The sequence below is a fragment of the Canis aureus genome, chromosome 10, assembly GCF_053574225.1.
Source record: "Canis aureus isolate CA01 chromosome 10, VMU_Caureus_v.1.0, whole genome shotgun sequence".
NCBI classification, from domain to species: domain Eukaryota; kingdom Metazoa; phylum Chordata; class Mammalia; order Carnivora; family Canidae; genus Canis; species Canis aureus.
The window spans coordinates 12280597-12306073 of NC_135620.1; the positions used below are offsets into that span (position 1 = coordinate 12280597).

Sequence of the window (25477 nt, forward strand, 5' to 3'; positions counted from 1 at the left end):
CTGTTTCCGTATCTTTAGACTTTTCATTATCTTACTTTTAATGTAAATTAATTTTCCTTCTTCCCTAGAATTGCCAATTATGCTAATATTAAAGTAGCCATTAAAGAAAATAATAAACATATTTATATAAAAAGCTTTTTAACAACAGCTTCAATTATCACTGGTGACATTTTAATTTTTTTAAAAAAGTTTTAGTGTCTTTTAAAATGTCTTTCATCAATTTTGGTAGTTTTCAGCATACAAGTCTTTTTTTTTTTTTTTTTTTTCAGCATACAAGTCTTTTATGCCCGTTGCTGAGTTCTAAAGTTTTGTTTAGTCTTGTTTTCTGATGCTACTGTACGTGGGGTTGCTTTGTTAAATTTTCTTTTTGCATAGTTTATTGTTAATATATAGAAATATAACTGATTTTCTTTCTGTATGTTGTCTTTTTATCCTGCAAAATTTTTGATATTTATTTATTTATTTATTTATTTATTTATTTATTATACTCATTTATTATTCTCTCAGCTCCCTCATGGATTATTTATGTTTTTCCACATATAAGAACATGTCATCAGCAAAATTATAACTTTACTTCTTCCTGTGTGATTTGGATGCCTTTTATTTCTTTTTCTTGCCTAATTGCTTTTGCTAAGAGTTATAGTTCCGTACTGAATAGCAGCAGCAAGAATGGGAATCCCTTCCTTGTTGGTGACCTTTAGAGGAAAAGCTTTCAGTTTTTAACTACTGAGTGTGATGTTAGCTGTGGGCTTATATATGGCCTTTGTATGTTGAAGTAAAGTGAAACTTTCAACATGTTTCCATACCTAGGATGTTGAAAGTTTTTTTTATCATGAAAGGACACTGAATTTTCTCAAATGATTTTTTTCTGCATTTATTGAGATGATCACATGATTTTCCTCTTCATTCTCTTAATGTGATATATCACATCAATGATCTGTGTATGTTGAACCATCCTTACTTACATCCAGCGGAAAATTCTACTTAGTCATGGCACATGATCCTTTTAATGTGCTATTGAATTCAATTTGTTAATATGTTTCAGGGATTTGTATCTGTACTTATCAGGGATATTGGCTTACAGCTTTCTTTTTTTTTTTTTTTTTAATTTTTTTTGGCTTACAGCTTTCTTGTAGCATCTTTGCCTGGCTTTGGTAATAGGCTTCTGGCCTCATAAGATGAGTTTTGGAGTGTTCCTCTAATTTGGGGGAAGAGTTTGAAAAGGCTCAACATTAATTTTGTCTTTTTAAAATATGGTAAAATGGTAAGATTTAGCAATGTAAACATCCAGTCCCGGACTTTCATTATTGGGATATTTTGATTACTGATTCGATCTCTATACTTGTTTTTAATTTGTTCATATTTTCTATTTGTTCCAGACTCAATCCTGGGAGATTGTGTATTTCTAGAATTTACCCATTTCTTCTAGAGTGTCCAGTTCATTTACATAAATTGTTAATAGGTGCCTCTTATACTTGTTATCTCCCTGGCACCAGTTGCCATGTCCTCTTTCATGTCTGATTTTACTTACTTGAATGTTCTCCCCTTTTTTCTTAGTTAGCCTAGCTAAAGTTTGTCAGTTTTCTATCTTTAAAAAATTAACTCTTAGCTTCGTTGATTTTTAAGTTTGTTTTTCTCCTCATTGTTTCATGTATTTACTAAATTGAACCCTTATGTTTCGCTACATATAAAAAAAATCAACTCAAAATGCATTACAGACTTCAGTATAAGATTTGAAACTGTATTAACTTCTATAAGAAAATATAGAAGAAAAGCTCATAACCTTAGTGTTGGAAGTTCATAAGCAACAAAAGCAAAGTAGACTAATGGGACTCCATCAAACTAAAAAGTTCCTACAGTGAAGAGTAAACAATTAACAGAGTGAAAACGCAACCTATGGAATGGGAAAAACAAATACTTGAAACAAGACATTTGATAAAGAGTTAATATGCAAAATATATAAGGTATTCCTATAATGAAATAGCAATGAATAGGGACACCTGGGTGGCTCAGGCGTTGAGCATCTGCCTTTGGCTTGGGTTATAATCCCACGGTCCTGGGATCAAGTCCCACATCAAGGGAGCCTGCTTCTCCCTCTGCCTGTATCCCTTCATCTCTCTCTGTGTCTTTCATGAATAAATAAAATCTTAAAAAAATAGCAGTGAGTGAATGAATCAATAAATAAATAGACAGTGAGCATTTCTCCAAAGAAGACATCCAAAGGAACAGCAAGTATGTTAAAATATATTCAACATCACTACTCAACAGGGAAATGGAACTCAAAACCACAGTGGGATATTATCTTGCACCTGTTATGATGGCATTTATAAAAAAGATAGCAAGTGTTGGCAAAGATGTAGAGAAATTGAAACCTTTGTTTATTATTGGTAAATGTAAAAAGGTTTAATATTTATGGAAAACAGTATGGAGTTTTCTCAGAAAATTAAAAATAGAACTAGTGGGGTGCCTGGATGGCTTAGTCAGTTAAGCATCTACTCTTGATTTTAGCACAGGTAATGATCTAAGAGTCATGAGATTGAGCCCCAAATTGGGCTCTGCACTGGGCATAGAGCCCGCCTAATATTCTCTATTTTCCTGTCCCTCTGCCCCTGTCCTCTCTCTCTCAAAAAGGAAAAAAAAAAAAAAAAGAAGAGGCAGAGGCAAGATGGCAGAAGAGCAGGGGCCCCACCAGCTTCCCTAGATAACTTCAAAACATCCTGAACACTTAGGAATTCAACATGAGATTTAAAGAGGGAACAGCCGAATGCACAGAAAAAAGTTTCGCTTCTAATAAGGTATGAAGGCGGAAAGAACAAAAAAGTAAATAAATAAATAAATAAATAAATAAATAAATAAATAAATAAATAAAGCATAAGGTGGGGGAGGGGCGCCGCGAGGAGCCGGGAAGCCCCGCCCGAGAAGCGGGACCTCGGACGGGCTCGGAGCTCCCGGGCGGACAAGTGCGGGGCGGGGAGGCCGGGGTGGGGAGGGGGAGGAGGGGGGCAGGAGGGGGGGAGGGGGGAGAGGGGGGGCAGGAGGGCGGGGAAGCCTCCAGGCTCCCGGGGTCCCCAGGAGGGGAGGGGCGCCCAGGGAGAGCTCCCCGCACCCGCGGGCAGACATCGGGGAGGGGCTGGAGCGCCGCAGCCCCGGGAGCACCTCGGCCAGGGCGGGGGGTTGGGGGGAGCCTGCGGTGCTGCCCGCGGAGCTGACTCCAGGGCCGGAGAGCCGGCCGCCGCCCTCCTGCTGCTTCCTCCTCGTTCCCCTGAGCCCGGGAGGGGGGGAGGGGCCCGGGGGACAGAGGCCTCGCGGGGGAGCAGCGCAGGCGGAGCCCGGCACCTGGCGGGGGGCGGGGCGTCTCCCGCAGGTGCACGCACCTGAGAGTCAGCGCGGCAGGCCCCGCCCCCGGAACCAGCTGGAAGGACAGGGCAGGGAGGAGCAAGGTCTGCACCACGGGGTGCTGGGAAGCTCCAGGACCAAGGGAAAATCGAGGGAATTTAGTATATAGAAATAGAGGGTCCTCCCTTTTAAAAAAAAAATGTTTTTCCTTTTTCCATTACAACTCGTTTTTATATCAGACTAAAAATTTCCAATATTTCTTCCTTTTTCCCACCTTAACCACCATATTTTACCAGATCTTCATTTTTAAGTTTCTTCTGTTTTGACTTTCATATTTCTATAATTACACGTCTTAGATATATTTTTCGCTTCTGGATTCCCTTCAACATACTCAATTTAATTTTGGGAGATATATGAGATATGGGTTTTTATTTGTGTTTTTTGTTTTCTCTGCCTGATTTTGTTCTACAATGGTGGAAGTTAATACCTTCTAAAACATTACCCAGAATTAAGTGGAATGCCATGGTGGTTCATTCTGGGAGATTATATTCTCTTTCCATTCCCATTCTGCCCCTCTCTTTTATCTTGTTTATGTTTTGGTGGTCAGTGATGGAACTTTCTACAAGTATTGCTGGTTTATGTAAATTTGGGATTGAGCATCTTCTAACATACAGAACAAACTACATTCAGAACCAAGAGGATCACCCTCTAGGACCCCTCAGGTAAACTAAATTCTCCCTCCACTACAACTTCTTCACTACCACTATCTCCCAGTCCTTCCCAGTTTTCTTTACTTATTTTTTCTTTTTCTTTTTCCTCTTTCCTTTTTTTTTTCCTTTTTTTTTTGTTTGTTTTTCTTTTTTCCTTCTTCTTTGGGATTTTTGGGCTTTTTGACTTCTTTGTTTTAAATTTTGTCTTTTACTTTAGTGGTACTTTGTTTTATTTTGTTCTGATCTTCGTTTTCATTTTCTGGCCTCTGATCTCATCAGAATCATCTAAGGTGGAATTTACTTAGGTCGCGGTTGATATTCTTGACTCAGCCTGCTCATACAACCACTCTGTATTGAACAAAATGACTGGGAAGCTCTAGGACCAAGTGAAATGGGAAGAATTCACCACAAAAGAAAGAATCAGAAACAGTACTCTCTGCCAGAGAGGTACAGAATATGGATTACAAACCTACGTCAAAAAACCAATTCAGAAGCACAATTATAAAGCTACTGGTGGCTCTGGAAAGAAGCATAAAGGACTCTGGAGACTTTGTTACTGCAGAATTTATATCTAATCGGGCCGAAATTAAACATAAATTAAATGAGATCCAATCCAAACAGATGCAATGCAAACTGTCCTAACAGCTAGGGTTAATGAGATGGAAGAAAGAGTGAGGGAACATAGAAGACAAGTGATGGTAAGGAAGGAAGCTGAGGAAAAAGGAGAAAAACAAGAGACCATGAGGAAAGGCTAAGGGAAATAAATGATATCCTGAAAAGGAAGAATCTACGTATAATTGGGGTTCCAGAGGATGCTGAGAGAGAGAGGACCAGAAAGTATATTTGAACAAATTGTAGCTGAGAACTTCCCTAATTTGGGGAAACAGGCATTCAGACCTTGGAGATAGAGAAGCCCCCACTCCCAAACAATAAAAACCATTTGACACTTTTAATAGTGAAAAAACCATTCAACACATTCAATAGTGAAACTTGCAAATTCCAACGATAAAAAGAAAATCCTTAAAGCTGCGAGACACAAGAGATTCTTAACTTCTATAGGAAGAAATATCAGTTTAACAGCAGACCTCTCCACAGACACCTGGCAGGCCAGAAAGGGCCTGATATATGATATATATGATATATTCGGGGTACTAAATGAGAAGAACATGCAGCCAAGAATACTTTATCCAGCAAGGCTGTCATTCAGAATAGAATGAGAGATAAAGAGCTTCCAAGATAGGCAGAAACTGAAAGAATATGTGACCACCAAACTGGGTCTGAAGGAAATATTAAGGGGGACCCTGTAAAAGAAAGAAGAAGCCCAAAGAAATAATCCACAATAAATGAATAGGCATTACAATGACACTAAATTCATATCTTTCATTAGTTACTCTGAATGTGAATGGGCTAAATGATTCCATCAAAAGACTCAGGGTATCCCCGACTGGATAAAAAAGCAAGAATCATCTATTTAATTACAAGAGACCCATTTTAGATCTAAGGACACCTCTAGCCTGAAAATGAAAGGGTAGAGAACCATTTACCATTCAAATGGTCCTCAGAAGAAAGCTGGGGTAGTAATCCTCATATCAGATAAATTAAAGTTTATCCAAAGACTGTAGTAAGAGATGAAGAGGGACACTATATCATACTTAAAGGGTCTATCCAACAAGACCTAACAATCATGAATATTTATGCCCCTAATGTGGGAGCTGCCAAGTATATCAATCAATTAATATCCAAAGTAAAAAGATACTTAAGTAGTAATACACTGATACTGAGAGTTTCAACACGGTGCTTTCTGGAAGTGACAGATCTTCTAATTACAACATCACCAAGGAAGTAAGGGCCTTAAATGATACACTGGACCAAAGCTGGGTGCATCACACTGCCGGATTTCAAGGAGTATTATCAAGCTGTGATCAAGACAGTGTGGTACTGGCACAAAAACAGACACATAGATCAATGGAACAGAGTAAAGAACCCAGAAATAGGCCCTCAGTATGGTCAACTAATATTCGACAAAGCAAGAAAGAATATCCACTGGAAAAAGGACAGTCTCTTCAGTAAATGGTGCTGGGAAAATTGGACAGCCACGTGCAGAAGAATGAAACTAGATCATTCTCTTACACCAGACTCAAAGATAAACTCAAAATGGTTGAAAGTTCTAAATGTGAGACAAGAATTCCTCAAAATCCTGAAGGAGAACACAGGCAACACCCTTTTTGAACTTGGTCACAGCAGCTTCTTGCAAGATACATCTATGAAGGCAAGGAAAGGAAACAAAAGCAAAAATGAACTACTGGGACTTAATCAAGATAAAAAGCTTCTGCACAGCAAAAGAAACAGTCAACAAAACTAAAAGACAACCTACAGAATGGGAGAAGATATTTGCAAATGAAATATCAGATAAAGGGCTAGTATCCAAGATTTATAAAGAACTTGTTAAACTCAACACCCAAGAAACAAACAATCCAATCATGAAATGGGAAGAAGGCATGAACAGAAATTTCTCCAAAGAAGACATACACACACACAACAAGCACATGAGAAAATTCTCCACATCATTTGCCATCAGGGAAATACAAATCAAAACCACAATGAGATACCACCTCACACCAGTGAGAATGGGGCAAATTAACAAGACAGGAAACAACACATGTTGGAGAGGATGTGGAGAAAGAAGAACCCTCTTGCACTGTTGGTGGGAATGTGAACTGGTACAGCCACTCTGAAAAACTGTGTGGAGGTTCCTCAAAGAGTTAAAAATAGAGCTATCCTATGACCCAGCAATTGCACTACTGGGTATTTACCCCAAAGATACAGATGCAGTGAAATGCCGGGACACCTGCACCCAGATATTTATAGCAGCAATGTCCACAATAGCCAAACTATGGAAGGAGCCTTGGTGTCCATCAACAGATGAATGGATAGAGAAGTGGTCTATGTATATAATGGAATATTACTCAGCCATCAGAAAGGACGGATATCTACCATTTTCTTCAATGTGGATGGAATTGGAGGGTATTATGCTGAGTGCAGTAAGTCAATCAGAGAAGGACAATCATTGTATGGTTTCACTGATATGGGGAATATAAAGAAATAGTGAAAGGGATAATATGGGAAAGGAGAGAAAATGAGTGGGAAAAATTAGAGAGGGAGACAAAACATGAGAGACTCTTAACCCTGGGAGATGAACAAGGGGAAGTGGAAGGAGATGCAGACAGGGGGATGGGGTAACTGGGTGACAGGCACTGAGGAGGGCGCTTGACGGAATGAGCACTGGGTGTTATACTATATGTTGGCAAATTGAACCTCAATTAAAAAAAATTCTATATATAAAAAAAATAGAGCTACCCTATGATCCAGCAATCCCATGCCTGAATATTTATTCAGAGAAATTTAAATTAGGATCTGAAAGAGATATCTGTACTCCCATGTTCACTGCAACATTATTTACAATAACCAAGATGTGGAAACAATATAAACTCCCATCTACAGATGTACAGATAAAGAAAATGTAGTGTATACATATAATGGAATATGGAATATTATTCAGCCTTAAAAAAGAAGGAAATTCTGCCATAAGTGACAACATGGATGTATGTGAAGGACATTATACTAAATCAAATAACAGTTACAGAAAGGTAAATACTACTTGACTCCAGATACTATTTGGCTTAGATATCAAATATCTAAGACAGCCAAAATCATAGAAGCAGAGAGAAAAATGGCTGAGGGATGGGGGAAATGGGAAGTTTCTGTTCAATAAGTAGTGACTATCAGTTACACAAAATGAATGAATCTAGAGATCTTTTCAACACCACACCTATACGTAACAATATGTATTGTGTGCTTAAAATTGAAGAGGCTAGATTTCATGTTAAGTATTCTTACCCCAATAAAACAAAACAAAATACTTTAACAAATCAAGTTAAAGTGTATTTTATAAACAAAATTATAGTTACTTCTTTTTTGATTTTGCATTTTACTAAACCACACTTACAATGTAATGTTTTGTTATATGGTTGATTACCTTTTGCTACAGAATCTTTTCTTCCCTCCATAATCTTTTGATCAGATCCTCTAAAAGACCTGGAATGAGTCATATGATTTAAAAGAGCATCATTAGCTTCCATTTTTATTTAAATGCAAGCCAGTTTGTTTCAATTTTATTGCATTCTAACTTTCATTACAAATGTTTTCTTGGATACAAATTATTCATTATAATCCCTCTATGGATGTCAACTGGCTTTTCAAACTTTAGTCATAGGGACATTTATTGAGAATATTTAATGTGACTAGTTCCTTATAACTGTTATCTCCTTTTATTTCATTCTTCTGAGACAGAAGCTGTCATTATCCCTATATTTTGCAAATTAGAGGACTAAACCTAACAGAGATTAAGTGAGGAATCCATGGTGATACTGATCCATGGAGAGACAGAGTTTGAACCCAAATGCGCATTTTAGAACATTTAGAAAAAAATGAAGAGGAGATACAAGACAGTCACTCATTGTTGAGTTATTTTCAGAAGTAAAATTGATAATTTTTGGTAAGAATATTCATATTGCATTGAGGTTATTTTATTTTCAGATCACAATTAACTGCTTTTAGCCAATGACAGTCACTGAAATATTTAGATGCCAGGTTTTAGCAATACAATTCATGGGATCATTTATGACACTGTACCCTATTCTGGTAGCAGTGACACAATCCTACATATAAAATTATTCTTCTGGGAATGGAAAACACTGCTTATATCTTTGATATTTTATACTTCTTCCCTTCAAATTGGTCTTCAGCAATAAATTATAAATGAATAACAAACATCTGAAAGAATGTGGACCCTTACCAAGAATAAAATAAATGAAATAAAACTTTGAAGAATAAAGTATCATTTTCACCTTTCAGTTTAGCAAATGAAAACTGATAATCCTGCTCCTCCGGGACGGGGCTCTCCTGTCCTGGGGACACTCGCCCCGGCCTCAGCCCGGCTCCTCCTGGGCCCCTCCCCCTTGGAGGCCTTTGTTCCTTTATTTCTTTTTCCCCGTCTTCCTACCTTGATAGATGCGCGAACTCTTCTCACTGTAGCATTCCAGCTGGTCTCTCTTTAAATCTCAGGCCGAATTCATAGATTTTCAGGATAATTTGAAGGTTTTCTAGGTAGTTTGGTGGAGACAGGTGATTTGGGGACCCTACTCTTCCGCCATCTTCGAGAGAGAGCCACGATAGCCAAACTGTGGAAGGAGCCTCGGTGTCCAACGAAAGATGAATGGATAAAGAAGATGTGGTTTATGTATACAATGGAATATTACTCAGCTATTAGAAATGACAAATACCCACCATTTGCTTCAACGTGGATGGAACTGGAGGGTATTATGCTGAGTGAAGTAAGTCAGTCGGAGAAGGACAAACATTATATGTTCTCATTCATTTGGGGAATATAAATAATAGTGAAAGGGAAAATAAGGGAAGGGAGAAGAAATGTGTGGGAAATATCAGAAAGGGAGACAGAACGTAAAGACTGCTAACTCTGGGAAACGAACTAGGGGTGGTAGAAGGGGAGGAGGGCGGGGGGTGGGAGTGAATGGGTGACGGGCACTGGGGGTTATTCTGTATGTTAGTAAATTGAACACCAATAAAAAAAAAAAAAAAAAAAGAAAACTGATAATCCATGTTCATAATAAAGCAGTTAAATATTCTCTGATGGTAAGTGTATAAATGGAAGTAATAATTTTGGAGGGCAATTGCTGCTAACTCTGAACATTAAAACAGATAAACTTTGGACACAGACACTGTACTTCTAAGAGAATTTCCCACATCTCAGTTATGAAAATAGGGGAAAAAATACTCACTGAAACCATATACAAACTATGTGAGTTTAAATTGTCAAACTATTTAAGGCTTGTTTAACTCTGCTAAAATTGGAGCTCTTTTTAGAATCTTACTGAGTCTTGGATAAAGTAATCTATTAAACAGTTAATCTGCATGTAGCAGTCGCAATTTTTTAATCTTTAAAAAAGAAAAATTCTTATTACCTCTAACAACCAAACTTTATTTTTAAATTGCAAAATAATACATATTTATTAGAACACATAAAAGAGTATGAGATGTGTAATTTTCTTCCTTTGATCCCAAGTAAGAAACGTGTTGATTTTGATATCTCAGCACATGGAGATTTTTCATTAGAGATCATGTGTGAATTGGAAGTAATTTCCTGGGATTATCAGATTATTCTTAATTGCTAAGGTATGGATTGAGGAAGTCTGTTCATTCTATTAAGTATGTTAGAGTTGGACCATAGTTTCTTAATTGAGATAGGCTTAACCAACAAGGAGATAACAATCAGCCACGCAAATCAACCCCTCTAAACTTCCATCATTGATACATAGCCATGAATGTCACGCACTCAAAAACAAATCCTTTTACATAGTAACAGCCTTTTGATTTTTCTTCTAGATACACATCTTTCTCAAATATGTTTTAACAGAAAAATGTAAAAATACTATTTTATATTCTCAATCCAAAGTAAATAAGGAATATCACAGCCATTGGGGGAAAACATTTGCTAAAATGTTCTCAGAATAGATTACTAAAGAATTCTAAAGGGACATTAGAAAGGTTTAGTTTATTCCTTTTATTTTAAAAGTAAGAGAAACTGGGAGGTTTTAACATATTTTTCAGATTTTAAGATCAGACCACTAGTTAGAGGCAGAACGTGGTGATGTACTGATTCCTCATCTTGAGGCAAGGCTGTTCCAGCCACCACTCATTGCATTCCACTTGGCTATTTCTTTTTTTTTTTAATTTTTAAATTTTTTTTTATTTTTTAATAACAAGTTTATTTTTTATTGGTGTTCAATTTGCCAACATACAGAATAACACCCAGTGCTCATCCCGTCAAGTGCCCCCCTCAGTGCCTGCCACCCAGTCACCCCCACCTCCTGCCCTCCTCCCCTTCCACCACCCCTAGTTCATTTCCCAGAGTTAGGAGTCTTCCATGTTCTGTCTCCCTTTCTGATATTTCCTACCCATTTCTTCTCCCTTCCCCTCTATTCCCTTTCACTATTATTTATATTCCCCAAATGAATGAGACCATATAATGTTTGTCCTTCTCCGATTGACTTATTTCACTCAGCATAATACCCTCCAGTTCCATCCACCGAAGCAAATGGTGGGTATTTGTCATTTCTAATGGCTGAGTAATATTCCATTGTATACATAACCACATCTTCTTTATCCATTCATCTTTCGATGGACACTGAGGTTCCTTCCACAGTTTGGCTATTGTGGACGTTGCTGCTAGAAACATCGTTGCAGCCACTCTGGAAAACTGTGTGGAGGTTCCTCAAAGAGTTAAAAATAGATCTGCCCTACGATCCAGCGATTGCACTGCTGGGGATTTACCCCAAAGATAGAGATGCAATGAAACGCCGGGAAACCTGCACCCCGAAGTTTCTAGCAGCAATGTCCACTTGGCTATTTCTTATTAAATATTCCTATGGCTTATTGAGACTCACTCTTCCCTTACTCTTACCCCTCTTGGCTTTTATGGACAGTGATTGAAATAAAAGACAAGAAAGAAGCTCACAGGTTTATCTGTAGCTATTCACTCATTTTACAGTGGTTTAGTAGGACCATAAATATACTGAATATGTCCTAATTGCTGTGGATAAAAAGTGAACAAGTGATTCTTTTAAGCAAAATGGATAAAAAATTTTATATGATTTTAAGGCCTCCTTTTATGTGGACTCTAGTCTTAGCCATATTTAAAATTTCCTTTCTTTCTTTCTTTCTTTCTTTCTTTCTTTCTTTCTTTCTTTCTTTCTTTCTTCTTTCTTTCTCTCTTTCTTTCTTTTCTTTCTTTCTTTCTTCTTTCTTCTTTCTTTATTTTTCTTTCTTTTCTTTTCTTTCTTTTTTTTGGGGGGGAGGGGGTGATCATAGGAATTTGTTAGCCTTAAAGTGAATTAGGATGTACTTTATTTGTAAGTAGTCATACGGTATCCACCTTGGATTTTTAAAATGTATTTTGGACACTAGTAACTGAGAGTTCCAACTATCTCAAGCACTATCCAAAGGAATTCTAACAAACTGGTTAAAAAACAATATCTGGAGCTGGAAAGCATGAGTCTGGATCCCAGCCCTGCCAATTGTCAATTTTGTAACCTTGGGAAGTTTTTTAAATGCCCAATATCTCAGCTTTCTTATTGGTAAAATGGGCACAATAGTTCTGAAGTATCATAAAGAGTTTTTGAAGATTAATAATGTAGATTGTATAGATAGCTATTATTACTTCTGTCAATAAATGAGTAAAGCAGGAGAATAATAAAGTGTTTAAATCAGTAAAACAGCATACTCCATCAAAATCAGAAAATAGTCCACATCTGTAGTTTGTGGAGGTAGTAACCTCTTTTCCTGAGACTTGATCATGGCATGGGTGCCTTCCTTCTAAGTCCTATCACAGCCTTTCAATTATTATGTGCTCCAAGCATCAGTCAATGGGAGGTGATACTTGAATTGAAACCAATTTGCCATCCTGAACCTGTTCCATAGACAGCATCTCAGTGCTTCATGTGCTGGCACTCTTATTGGGAAAAGGAAGTAAATTGAAAGGATTCAAAGTTCTTTGTAGCTAAAGTAATCATATTTTCAGTTTGTTCTAGAAAGCCTCTGTTTCAGCCCAGTGTAATTATTGTTAGTATTCCCTCTCACTCTCAAAGTTTTCCACTTTGGATAACAAATTTTATGATAACTTTAAATATAGCTTATTATAAAGGGCATAGTATAGATTATTTTCACTATTATATTTCCCTATATTCATTATTTTGAACTTGGTCCTTCTAATAACTGTCCTTCAGAAATGGAAACAAGGAACAACAGAGCTGATTCTCATATGTATGAATATTAAAATCCAGCTGTAAAGACATTTATATATGAAATAATTACTTCATAAACTTTTCAAAGGATTAGTTTTATCTTCTGCACTTTTATTTTCCAATAAATGTTAAACTTTTATTGCTTTTCAAATACTCAATTCTTATGTGTGTGTAACAATTAGTCACAATTTCAAGAAATACAACCCCAAAACTTCTGTTCAGTATCCCTTGTGGGCCTACTTCGTTTTAAGTGACTAGAACAATTTACCATCCTCAAGAGGCTTATTAATTTCTTATCTCCAGATGACAGTCTTAAAATAGGTAGCTCATTTACAAACTATTAGACAGTCTTTTACGATGCATGTTTTATGTTTATCCTTTAACAAGAATTTTTTATAACTTAGATAAATTGAACTCAGGAAATATTTACATATCCTCAATCAAGTCCATGTAATAAATATTTATTGGCATAGTTGTGATGGAATCCCTATTCAGAGAATGAAGTTTCAGTGATAAACATTTTCATTCAATTAATGGTTATTGTATGTTGAACAACTTTCCTGACCTTTGTCTTCCTACAAATCACTCACAGGTTAATTTACAACAAATAATCAGTTGGCAAGTGTTAATATTTAAATGATTTTTAATTAGGTTTGACTTAGCTTCCTTTAAGTTTTAAATATATTAACCAAAATCAGTGGTCTGATATGTCATCATTCATCGAAACAGATCATATTCCTTAAATAATCCCCTTACTCTTACACATGTACACACACATATAGCACTTGCAGATAATTTTAGAGTTTGTAGATTTCTAACATTGTTCATTAGAATCCCATTATTTTTTGCAGCTATCTTGGTTGAAGTAGGATTAAACCAATTAAAGCTGATTTTTATAAGAAATTGAGAAAATCAAGCAAAAGCATGCCCCTGGAAAGCCCTGTTTCCATGGATTCCTTACTAAGAGACTGAAGACCAAAATGTAAAAAATTTAACAGGGTAAATGTTATATATACATATTAAAACAATTTTTTAACATTGTCCATATTTTAGACAGCTGCAATTGTATGATTTTTAAATTGAATAATGTTGGAAATTATTGATTATTTCTGTTACGAGCAGATACGAATTCTGTTTCCTAAGTACATTTCTTTCACATGTGAGTGAGTATTGGTTATATATTTAGCTGTAGTTTTATAATGGCCAACGGCATACATTTTAGCCTTGTTATTTCTACTAAAATTATAGTAAATTTACTTGCTAAAATGTGTTAAAATAGGTCATGTTCATGGATTTTGAAAAATCATCATCTTATTCTGAATTGAACTGACTCTGAAGACAAATCATAAATATTTCACCTGTGTTGGAAAAAGTCTGATCTGTCTTGTCCCTTGGGAATGATCTTCTTATCTTTTTGTTTGTGAAAAATGGTTCTTTGGGGTATGTTTGTTCATTTCAATAAAACAGTATTTTTAAAGAAAATAAGCCAGTGCCTGCAACACAGTAATTGTTTGGAGAATGTGGCAGTTCTCTCTTTGTCTTTATGTTTCTGTTTCTCTCTTTTTATCTGTTTCATTCTCTCTTTCTCTTTCTCTTGTTCCATTTCTGATTTCTGTCATTACTTTGTCTCTTGAGCATGCATATGCCTCTGACTTTCTTTTCCTTTCTTTTTCAAACTGTATTAGAAGATCTAGTTTATAGTTCCAATTTCATAAACTCAGTAATATCCTAGGTTACAGCTCAAAATAAATTGGCTCTTAAAACTCTTGGGGACATTCAATCTCAGTAAAATTTCAAGAGCAGAAGGACGTATTGATAATTCTAATTCATTTGTGGGCCTCTGACTGCCTTATTTCCTGCTTGCCCACTCTTAAAAGCCAGTTACATTATCTAATTCAGTTCTAACCTAATTCAATTAAAAATATTACTAAAGTTTTATTGTATGTGAAGCAATGATTTAATTTCTCTGAGGAATGATAGTTAATAATTTATCATCTAAAAAGTAATAACACAGAAAGATAATATAACAATGGATATGTATGAATATGCATGCATGTAAATCCAGAGCCTTGAAAACTGTGAAACAACAGACTGTGGAAAATAGTTGATAAATCAGCCATTTTAACACACACGTTTCAGGGACTGACAAATCAAGTAAGAAGTAATAATTAGAGGTATCTGAGATAAGAGCAAAAGAATGAATATACCTTGGAGTACTAGTTATAAAGGTATCTACACTAAATAAACTAGAACATTTACAAAACAAACTGTGGATTAGGCCTGAGTAATCCATGATATCAGTATTATACAGAAGAAATGCTCCATTTATGAGGCAATGCAGTTAAGACTTAATAACGCAAAGCTATATTAAAAATTCAGTATGTTTAGAAATCATATGACATATGCTTAAATAATTTGTATTAAAAGGAAATTATAAAGAACACTAGAGATGATTACTAAGCTTTCAAAGGAAAGATTAATAAAAGAATGATATAATTTTGAAATTAGATGAAATAATTCCTATAAAACTACAAATTACTGAACTTAACTTTGGAGGAAATAAAACATGAAAGAGTGATAAACAAATAAAAATGATATTCAAAACCCATGGCCATAAATATCCAAGGTCTGTTTTCATGGGAATTGTGTCAAAGTTTTCAGACTTATTACACTATCTACATAAACTACTGAAAGGGAAAAATCAGACCTTCCAAACTCATTTAAGGAGACTAGTACAATCTTATTCCCAATAAGGAGGAAAGGAAAAGTATTGGCTCTTCTTATTTACAATTATATAACAAAAATCTGAAATACTGCAAGGGCTACATAAAATTAAAATATATTTTATAAGATATAATGATCAAGTAACAGTTATATAAGTTATAAAATGATTCAACATCAGGAATTTATCAGTTTATTTTATGTAAGTTCATTTATGTATTAATGATTTCTAGGAAAATATCATTTAACATCTTTAGATGTAGAAAAATGCTTTAGTAATGTTTTTATAACAATTATTAACAAATTGGGGTACATGGGAACAGACATTTATATGTACTTTTTAATTATGTAAGAAACATATGTATGCATATATAAATAGGTATATTTCTGTAAAAATGGACATTCCCAATAAGTATATCTAAAAACACATAAAACATATATTTTTCCATTCAATTAAATGATTGCTGAAAATCTACAACAAACATACTTACTGAAAACATTTAGATGCTCTTTTTTAAAAATGGGTCAAGACTAGGACATTCACTAGAACAGTTATATAACAAACATTTGATGTCTTGGTCAGTGCTCTGAGAGGAAAATAAGTATTGAGAATTCAAAGAGAAAAGATGAAATTGTGATTTGGGGCAAATTTAGAGGTTATGTACCTAAAACAACAATGATCACAATAAATCACGATCAATAAAGTATTAAGTATTTGGACTAATAAGTTTTCTACAAAGTTTTCAGGTAAAATACAAACATGATAAGTAGCATCCCTCTCTAAACCGGTTATAACCAACTATAAATAAGACACTGTAGAAAATTCACAAAAACTACAATGTATTTAGGACTTAGCTTAACCACGACTACACAAGAAATCTATGGAAAAATTATGAAGGTAATAAGGTAGAAAATGATCTAGATAAGTGGACATTGTTAGCCTTTAATCAATGATAATATATTTTTAAGACCTCTAATTTTTAATATTAGTTACTTTGATCAATTCCATTGAAACCTCCAGTTGGATACTTTTGAGAAACATGATGAATTTTCTATAAAATATAAGTGAAAGAATAAAGGTTAACAAGTAGTCAAATATAGTCTTAACCCTTGCCATTTCAAGTGTGATTCTTGGACAGGCATCATCATTGTCATCATAGTGGTGGGATCTGGAATATGCAGACTCTTGGGACTCACCTCAGACCTAGTGGATCAGAATATGTATTTTATCGAAGTCCCCAAGTGATTTGTATACAACTGTTTCTGTTTGTGTATTTGTGTCTGTTTGTGTATGTTTTACTAGACAAGAGATTAGTATAAATCAATAAGAAAAAGAGAAATATCTCAACATAAGATTGCAACAATTGGACCCAGAACTTACAGAAAAAGACTTAAAAAGTCAATAATCTTATAAGGAGAGGTTCATATTCATTGGTAAATAGAAGAATTAAAAATTTTTTTCATACATCTGCCTTTATTGTGAGCAGCAGGTGGGAGAGACACTTCCATCAATAGAGGAGAAATTAGTTTACAAAAGTAGAGATTCAGTGAGGCCACCTGGTTGGAACTTTGGGAGATATTATGTAGATGCTGACCCAGAACAGCAAAAAGGGAAATACAAAGCCCATATAGAGCAACACCACCAGGGAGATGGGAAGGCCTTTGTAGAGATCCCGAGTGTACTTGGTGGAGATAGCCTCTCAAAAGAAGAACCAGGTGGTGAAGAACATGCCAATGGCCAATAGCACCATAGTCAGATGGGAGAGAGCATCCAGGTTCACTGAGCTAGTGTATCTGCTCATGGCCTCAGCTCCATTTTGCCAGGAACAAGGTAATCCATTGCTTTGCCACTGGAATAGAAAAATGAAAATTATATCAAGAGATATCATTTTAGATACATTATGAGCCTGGATAACGCCACATATTTGGCAGAATGTGAACTACAGGAATCCTCACATTTTGTTGTGGGGATAAAAATTGCTGCAGAGCTCCTTGAAAGCACTGAAGCAGTATTTGGTAAAATTAAATATTTATAGGCTCTTTGAGCCAGCAATTCCAGTCCTAGACCCATACCACAAAGTCTATAAGGAAACACACACAGATTGATTAGTGCAGTGTTGCTTGTGATATCAACAAGCTATAGACGGTCTGGGCATTCATAACTTCATGATGGATGGATGCGTCTGGTAGGTGTACACTGTGGAATACTACACAGACATATTAGACAATGGATTAAATAAACACACATGTTGAAAACAACATGCTTTATAGGAAAGCAAAAACTAGCTTTATAGCATCGTTTTTGTGAGTTAAAAAGATAACAAAAACCATTCAATCTATGAGACCATATAGAAAAGAAGCATACACATCAAACACATTGGAATAGTTTACTATTTTAGGGAGGTAAGGAATGGGAGTGGGAAATAGGTAAAATATACCAAATAATTAAATTCAGAAATGGACTAACGGTAGTAATTTGCTGTGAATTAAGGTGCATAATTAACTTTAATGGAAGAGAGAAAGACAGAGACAGAATGTAAATTATAAGAATTTTAATGTAAATTATATTAAAATAATCATGCAAATTATAATGCAATTATGTACAATTTAAAAGTCAATAGCCCCTATTTCAAGAGTTTTGAAATCTGACATTGCCCAGTAAAATAATATAATGCTTAGAAGTGATCCTTCGGAAGGTTTTATTTTTAAAATTTTATTTATTTATTTATTTATTTATTTATTTATTTATTTATTAAGATTTTATTTATTTATTCATAAGAGACATAGAGGGAGAGGCAGAGACACAGGCAGAGGGATAAGTAGGTTCTTCACAGGGAGTCTGATGTGGGACTCGATCCCTGGAACAGGGATCACACCCTGAGCCAAAGGCAGACACTCAACCACTGAGCCAACCGGGTGCCCCTCTCCTAAACATTTTATTTTTTTTATTTTTATTTTTTTTTTTTTCCTAAACATTTTAATACATCTTCATCATATTAATACTTTGCCATCTAATCTCAAAGAAACTTTTTAGTCATGGTTGTATTAAAATAATCTATAAAAATTTAAATTTTGTTGAGATGCAGCTAAGCCTTATCTTTTCAGACTTTTGGGTTGATTACACGAGGGTTCAGCTGTCCTGCTTCTGCATGTACTCATATGGTTAAATCCTGCTGCCCACAAGTGAAATTCTGTCCTAATAGAATCTTGCCCTTGCTCTTGTCAGACTGTCTTTGCTTTAGCTACTTTGAAATCTCTGCTTCCCTCTTCTCCAAATGTTTTCCAGACATATAAACGCAAACAATTATGTCTGTCAGACTGATGGCTAGAAAATCCTAAAACCATATTTATAATAGTTGGGTGTGGCAACACTTGTCTCATTTAAATATAGGCCAATGAGTTCTGTTACAGAAGTTAACAAAAATGTTTCCGATCTTCCTCTTAAATCTGTATTCTTTCAGTTCTTATCATAAGTGCTTTAATTTTAGAAATGCTGTCTGTTTTATTAAGTATTATTAATGATGAGTATTCAGATGATTTATTTCTAGGTGTCTTTTTATATATACCATTTGGCCATTTATTTAACAACATGAAACACCTCCCATGTACTTAGTGTGATACCAGGGGCCAGGGATGTCTGTGGGAATAAGGCTGCTTCTGTGCTCCTAGGAGCTTACAGAATGTGGAGAAAGGGGTAGGAACCAGTGCATAAAAGCCTATGTAGGCAGGGCAGTTGGTGAAGTACAAAGTGGTTATTTCTACCTGGAGAGACTAAGGAAATAAGAGGTAAAATTTCAGCAGATTCATGGAGAAAGTGACCAGACAAGGTATGTTTTCTGGCCCTCATTAACTCTGTTCCTGGCTCCCTTACTTACTTTCTTAATTACTTAATTTTACTCTTTTATTTTTCACTTGATTAAAATGACTCCTGAGCACACAAAATGTTTCTATAATCTAATGGACAGCATTATTTTTGTTAAGAAAAAAATCACTTGTAGAGAAAAAAAGAAAACCATTGCACTCATAGCTCTTTTCACCACTTGACTTTAATAAAAAGGTAATTACTTTGGCCTTGGAAAATAACAAGATTTCCACATAGTTTCCATCACTTAAGGGATTTCTTATTCCTGTATCATTGACTCCCCTAATACAAGTCTTCTCCAGCCCCTATAAGTTATTCTGTTTCAGCATCTTCTGCAGTGGTGCACAGGGCATGAGGCAGTTTTAGCAGGACCTAGATGGATTCCTTTTTTCCTTCTTTTTTTCTGATATATAAGTATATTTTAATATCCATTGGACAAAAAAATATGGCACCATTCAAACATGCAGTTTTATAGAAAGAATTAGGCCAGACTGAAGTCTGTGACTAAGTAAAAAATTGGAAAATAAATGGTAAGTGAATAATAGCAGGAGTGATATATAGAAATGGAAAAATTGTGAGGGTACATCTTAGGTGGCTAAAGTGTAAAAAATTCTAGACTAAGTGTTTTTATGATCATTTTGAACTTCAACATTCAGTGTTTTTATGAAATCTGTTTACTGATGGGAGACCCTGAGACTTTTCAGAGCCTGAAATGTCCACTGAGGTATGGCAAAGAAGCCCATGTGAAAATGTACTAAGGATGCTCAGAATTTGTCTGAGATACAAATTAAGTCCCTTGGGATAATGAACATGGCCCGTAGGACATGCATTTACTCCTGCATGACAGGAGGGTTCAGTTGATGATGAGCAAAAGGAAACCACAATGACTGGAGGATAAGAAAGATTCCCACAAGTGACACTGAGGCTCCTGCAGAATGAAATCTCTCACCACATGGCTGACTTTCCAGTACAAGTTATGCTAGAAGAAATACTAAATCATCTAAATCATCTTTCTCTTCCTTCAGTAGACAGTGGCTTGTAAATCATTATCCTATGAAGAGACTTTCAAATAATAAAGATTGAAATGAAATAGGAAAAGCATAGAAGTGTATCAAGCAGTCAATTAATATAAATTATATGTGTGTGGATTTGTGTGGTACTTGCCAGCTTTGAAAGTTGTAATTTTTTATTTATTGTAAATAAATATTTACTCCTGCACTTAGTTCCTTGAGGGATTTTGTAAAAATTATATGTTGTTCTTATTGTTCATATATATTGTTCATTGTAAGCACAGAAGTAAATATCTATGAGATGCAATTCAGTGATCCCTAGAAGGAAGAGCAGGGGATGGGCCTTCTTCCCTCTTCTTCTTCTTCTTTTTTTTAAAAATAGAATTTTGTTTATCTTTTATCCAGGTGTAGTCTTAACTGAAATTCAAATCTTTATTAATTATATTTAGTTTTAAAGTGTTAACATAACATTAGCCATTTTACCTAGTTTTTAGTGGACAAATCAAAGGCATGAACTATATTCACAGGGTTGTGTAACCATTATTTCTCTCTGTTCCCAGAAGTTTATCATCATCCAAAAAAAAATTCTGTAATCATTCAGAATATTTGTTGGGAGTAATGAAATACCATGAAGCAATAACTCCCCATTGCCTCCTCACCCCTGGCCCTGATAACCTCTAATCTATTTTCTGTCTTTTTAAATTTTCCAATTAAATTATTTGTATTTTGCGTAAATACAACCAAACAATATTTGTCTTTTTGTGTCATACTTACTTTACTTAGCAAGTTTTCACAATTCATCCATGTTGTAGCATGTATCAGGTTCCATTCCTTTTTGTGGCTGAATAATATTCCATTGTATAGAATTAACACAGTTTATCCATTCATCTGTTGAAGGATCCTTGTATTTAGCTAGTGTGAATAAAGCTGAAATGAACTTTGAACATATAAATGTCTTTCAGTCCATGTTTTCAATTCTTTTGGGTTTACATCTAGAAGTAAAATTATTGCATCATATACCAACGTTTGGCTTTACAAGGAACCATCAAACTATTTTCTGCAGTGGTTGCACCATTTTACATTCCAACAAGCAATGTATGAGAGTTCCACATTTCCATATCCTAGCCAACACTTGTTATTTTCAATATTTTTTAAATCAATTCAAATTGAAATTTTGAATATCAATACTGTAACCCTCCTTATAGATGTGAACTGGTATCTCCTTGTGGTTTTGATCTGCATTTTTCTCATGACTAATAGGGTTGAGAACCTTTTCATGTGCTTATTGGCAGTTTGTAGGTCTTCTTTGGTCTGTTCAGGTCTCTTGCTCCATTTTACATGGAGTTTTGTTGTTGAGGTTTAGAGCTTCTTTACGTTTTGGATGTTAAACCCTTATCAGATGCATGATGTAAAAATATTTTCCCCATTCTGTTGGTTGTATTTTTTACTTTTTTAGAGATTTATTTATTTATTTTGAGAGGGAGAGTCAGAGACAGAGAGAGAAAACATGATCGAAGGGAGGGGCAGAGGGAGATAATCTTTCAAGTTGACTCCCCACTGAGTAAGGAGCTCCATAAGGTGCTGGATCTCACAATCCATGAAATCATGACTGAGCCAAAGCCAAGAGTTGAATGTTTAACTGACTGAGCCACCTCAAATGCCTCTTTTTACTTTCTTGATAATGTCCTTTGATGTACAAAATCCTTTTTTAACTTTGGATGAAATCAGATTTATCTATTTTTTCTTCAGTTGGTCATGCCTTAGTATCCTATCTAAGAATCCATTGTCAAATCCATAGTAATGAAGATGAATCCTTTTGTTTTATTCTAAGAGTTTTATGGTTTATTTAGGTCACTGATTCATTCTGGATTGACTTTTGAATATGGTATAAGGTAGAAGTCTAGTTTCATTCTTTGGAATGTGGAAATCCAGTTGTGCCAGCACCATTAGTTGAAAAAACTGTTCTTTCCTCCATTGAACAGACTTGGTGCTCTTGTCAAAAGTCAACTGGTCATAGATGTATAGGTTTATTTTTATTATAAACTCTCAATTCTATTTTTTTGGTCTATATGTCTACCCTATGCTGGTCTTAAACTTACTTTTGTATTTTTTTCTTACAGTGGTCTCGTCCACAAATTAATTATGTGCATACCCTCTCAACCTGAATCTTCCAGTTATATTATCTAAGGACCTCTGAAGATTTATTTTCATAGTTCTGTTTTGTGCTTTGGTTTGTGTCTCTTTTGAAGTTATAAACAATGCCATCTATTTGTTACCATTTGTTCTACATATACATGTATAATAACATGTATAAATATATGACAGTACATAGTTTTATCCTTACTAATCCTTAGCTAGCTCTCTCTATATAAGGGGCAAATTTCAAGGAGCTGTTTGTCTAGATCTGGATTTCTTTACCTTAAATGTACTTATTATTTAAAAAAATATTATTTGCTATTACATAGCTTATTTGCTCAAACTCTGTCATTGAGTTGAGGTGGTCCAATTCTATTGATTAGCTTTCATTATACTCTATTTGTTTTATATAATTTCTTCTATTTTTATATAGAAAATCTTAAGGTGAGTAGCAGCAACAACAGTGAAAAGTTGGCAGTAGGAAATAAGTGAGGAATTAAAATAAGTAAAGAATTAAAAGGCTTTCATTGACTTGTATATACTGGTGGAAGGTGGCTTTTTGGCTATTGGTATCTTGCATCACTGGGGTCTGTGATTATTGTATATGAAGGAATTAAAAACACAGTCTTCTCTGTGTCTATAATTAGGAGTATTACCCTTGAATACTACCTTCTTGTTAATGATATGTCTTTTAAATAGTTTGCATATAAGAGGCTGGTAGTCCAGAGTTGCAGTTGCTCAAGAGATGAGAATCTAGGATAGTAGATTTCAATCACTGTGTCTTTTACTAAGATTTTTATGTGTGTCACAGAAAAAAAAATGTTTTGTAATTAGATAAATTTGAGATAAACTTATTTATATAACAGTTTTGTTTCTTCTTAATTATAATTTTCTCAGAATCTTTCATGCAAGATGTCCATGATAAGAGAGTGTAGCTTGCAGCCTTCCATAGCTAAGATATCAGAAACTGATCTGCATAAGACAGCTATGTAACACCGTTTCGGATAACACAAATCTAGAAAAATATATCTAGACCCTTTTTTGGAAGATTGAGGGACAAATTATACTGAATAGGAGAGATAAATAATAGTATGACACCACAGAAAGAATGACTTTAGGTTTTTTATAGCAGAAGAACACCCAATAATTATTAAATATAAATAGAGTCAGGTTAAAAAAACAAAAAGAAAAGGAAAAACTAAATGGGATTGGACCAAAACGGTGATCTTCATCAACCGATTTGGGGCTGACATACACATCACTTTAGAAATGGAGGAAAACCTGGTTCTTGGCTATGTTAGATTACTATAATTGGAAAGGATAGCAATGCAGCTTAGTTGTAATAGTTTTCACATTCCACAAATTTGGTTTGTCTTAGGCATGTTTATTCAATGCTTATATGTATAGTTGCTGTATCTCTCTGTGCAACACCAGTATTAAAATGTATTATGCATGAAAGGTTCCAATGAAAGGAAAGGCTATAGAGGAATCTGGGTAGATAGATTATCTAAGGGTTTTTTGACAGTAAACTCAAAATACAACACAGGGAAAAGCATAACCTCTGTGATTTTTTTTTAAAGATTTTATTTATTTATTCATGAGAGACACAGAGAGAGAGAGAGAGGCAGAGACGCAGGCAGAAGGAGAAGCAGGCTCCTTGCAGGGAGCCCGAAGTGGGACTCGATTCCAGATCTTCAGGATCACGCCCTGGGTTGAAGGCGGCGCTAAACCACTGAGCCACCCGGGCAGCCCAACCTCTGTGATTTTAATGTAAAACTGGGAATGTCTTCAAGATGGACAATGCCTTTGTTCCTCAAGTCTGCTTTCGTGCTGCATAAATTTCATATAACATTTGATCTTAGAGCTGCAAATAGTTTTTGTTTGAGAGCTTACTAATTTTAACTTGAAGACTTTATTTTTATTATTTTTTTAAGATTTACTTATTTATTTATGATAGATGGAGAGAGAGAGAGAGAGAGAGAGAGAGAGAGAGAGGCAGACAACAGGAGGAGGGAGAAGTAGGCTTCATGCCGGGAGCCCGACGTGGGACTCAATCCCGGGTCTCCAGGATCGTGCCCTGGGCCAAAGGCAGGCGCTAAATCGCTGAGCCACCCAGGGATCCCCTAACTTGAAGACTTTAAATGATCAGTGAATTGCTCATGCTTTCAAGTTGGCCCATGCTTTTCTGGGGGCTAGATAGTATCTTTAAAAATTTTCAGTATTATATCCCCTATGAATGTCATTCAAGATAACAAATTTCAGTTAGCCTACAAAAGTAGCTTGTAGTCTTTTTAGAATGTAAAATAATATTAGGGTAAATCTTTACCAGCTATTGATGATGTGATAAATATAGATTATAATAAAACATTTCTTTTATAAAATAAACAAGCCACTTCTGTTGAGGAGTGAATGTGAGATCACTATGCAGATCCATTGGCAGGGTTCATTGCCTTTTGTTGCTCTATTATATAATTCAGAATGAAAATAGGATCCTCATTTTATAGTTGACTATTTTATATTTTTGGAATTGTTCCATAGTAATGCAGCAGGAAGGAAAAGAACTTCTAATAATACAGAGATTTTATTTTATTTTATTTAAGATTTTATTTATTCATTCATGATAGAGAGAGAGAGAGTGAGAGAGAGAGAGAGGCAGGCAGCGACACAGGCAGAGGGAGAAGCAGGCTCCATGCCGGGAGCTGATGTGGGACTCCATCCTGGGACCCCAGGATTGTGCCCTGGGCCAAAGGCAGGCGCTAAACCGTTGAGCCACCCAGGGATCCCTTAATATAGAACTTTTAATATCCCAAATAGATTAGCTCA

The 25477-nt window shown here is 35.3% G+C and overlaps 1 protein-coding gene and 1 pseudogene across 1 annotated transcript in view; both read right to left on the reverse strand.

The window, feature by feature from the left end:
• Positions 1-25477, reverse strand: part of LOC144321971 (uncharacterized) — a 444052-nt gene that overhangs the window by 341908 nt on the left and 76667 nt on the right. The window lies entirely within an intron of this gene.
• LOC144322812 (dolichyl-diphosphooligosaccharide--protein glycosyltransferase subunit TMEM258 pseudogene) lies at positions 17191-17534 on the reverse strand (annotated as a pseudogene).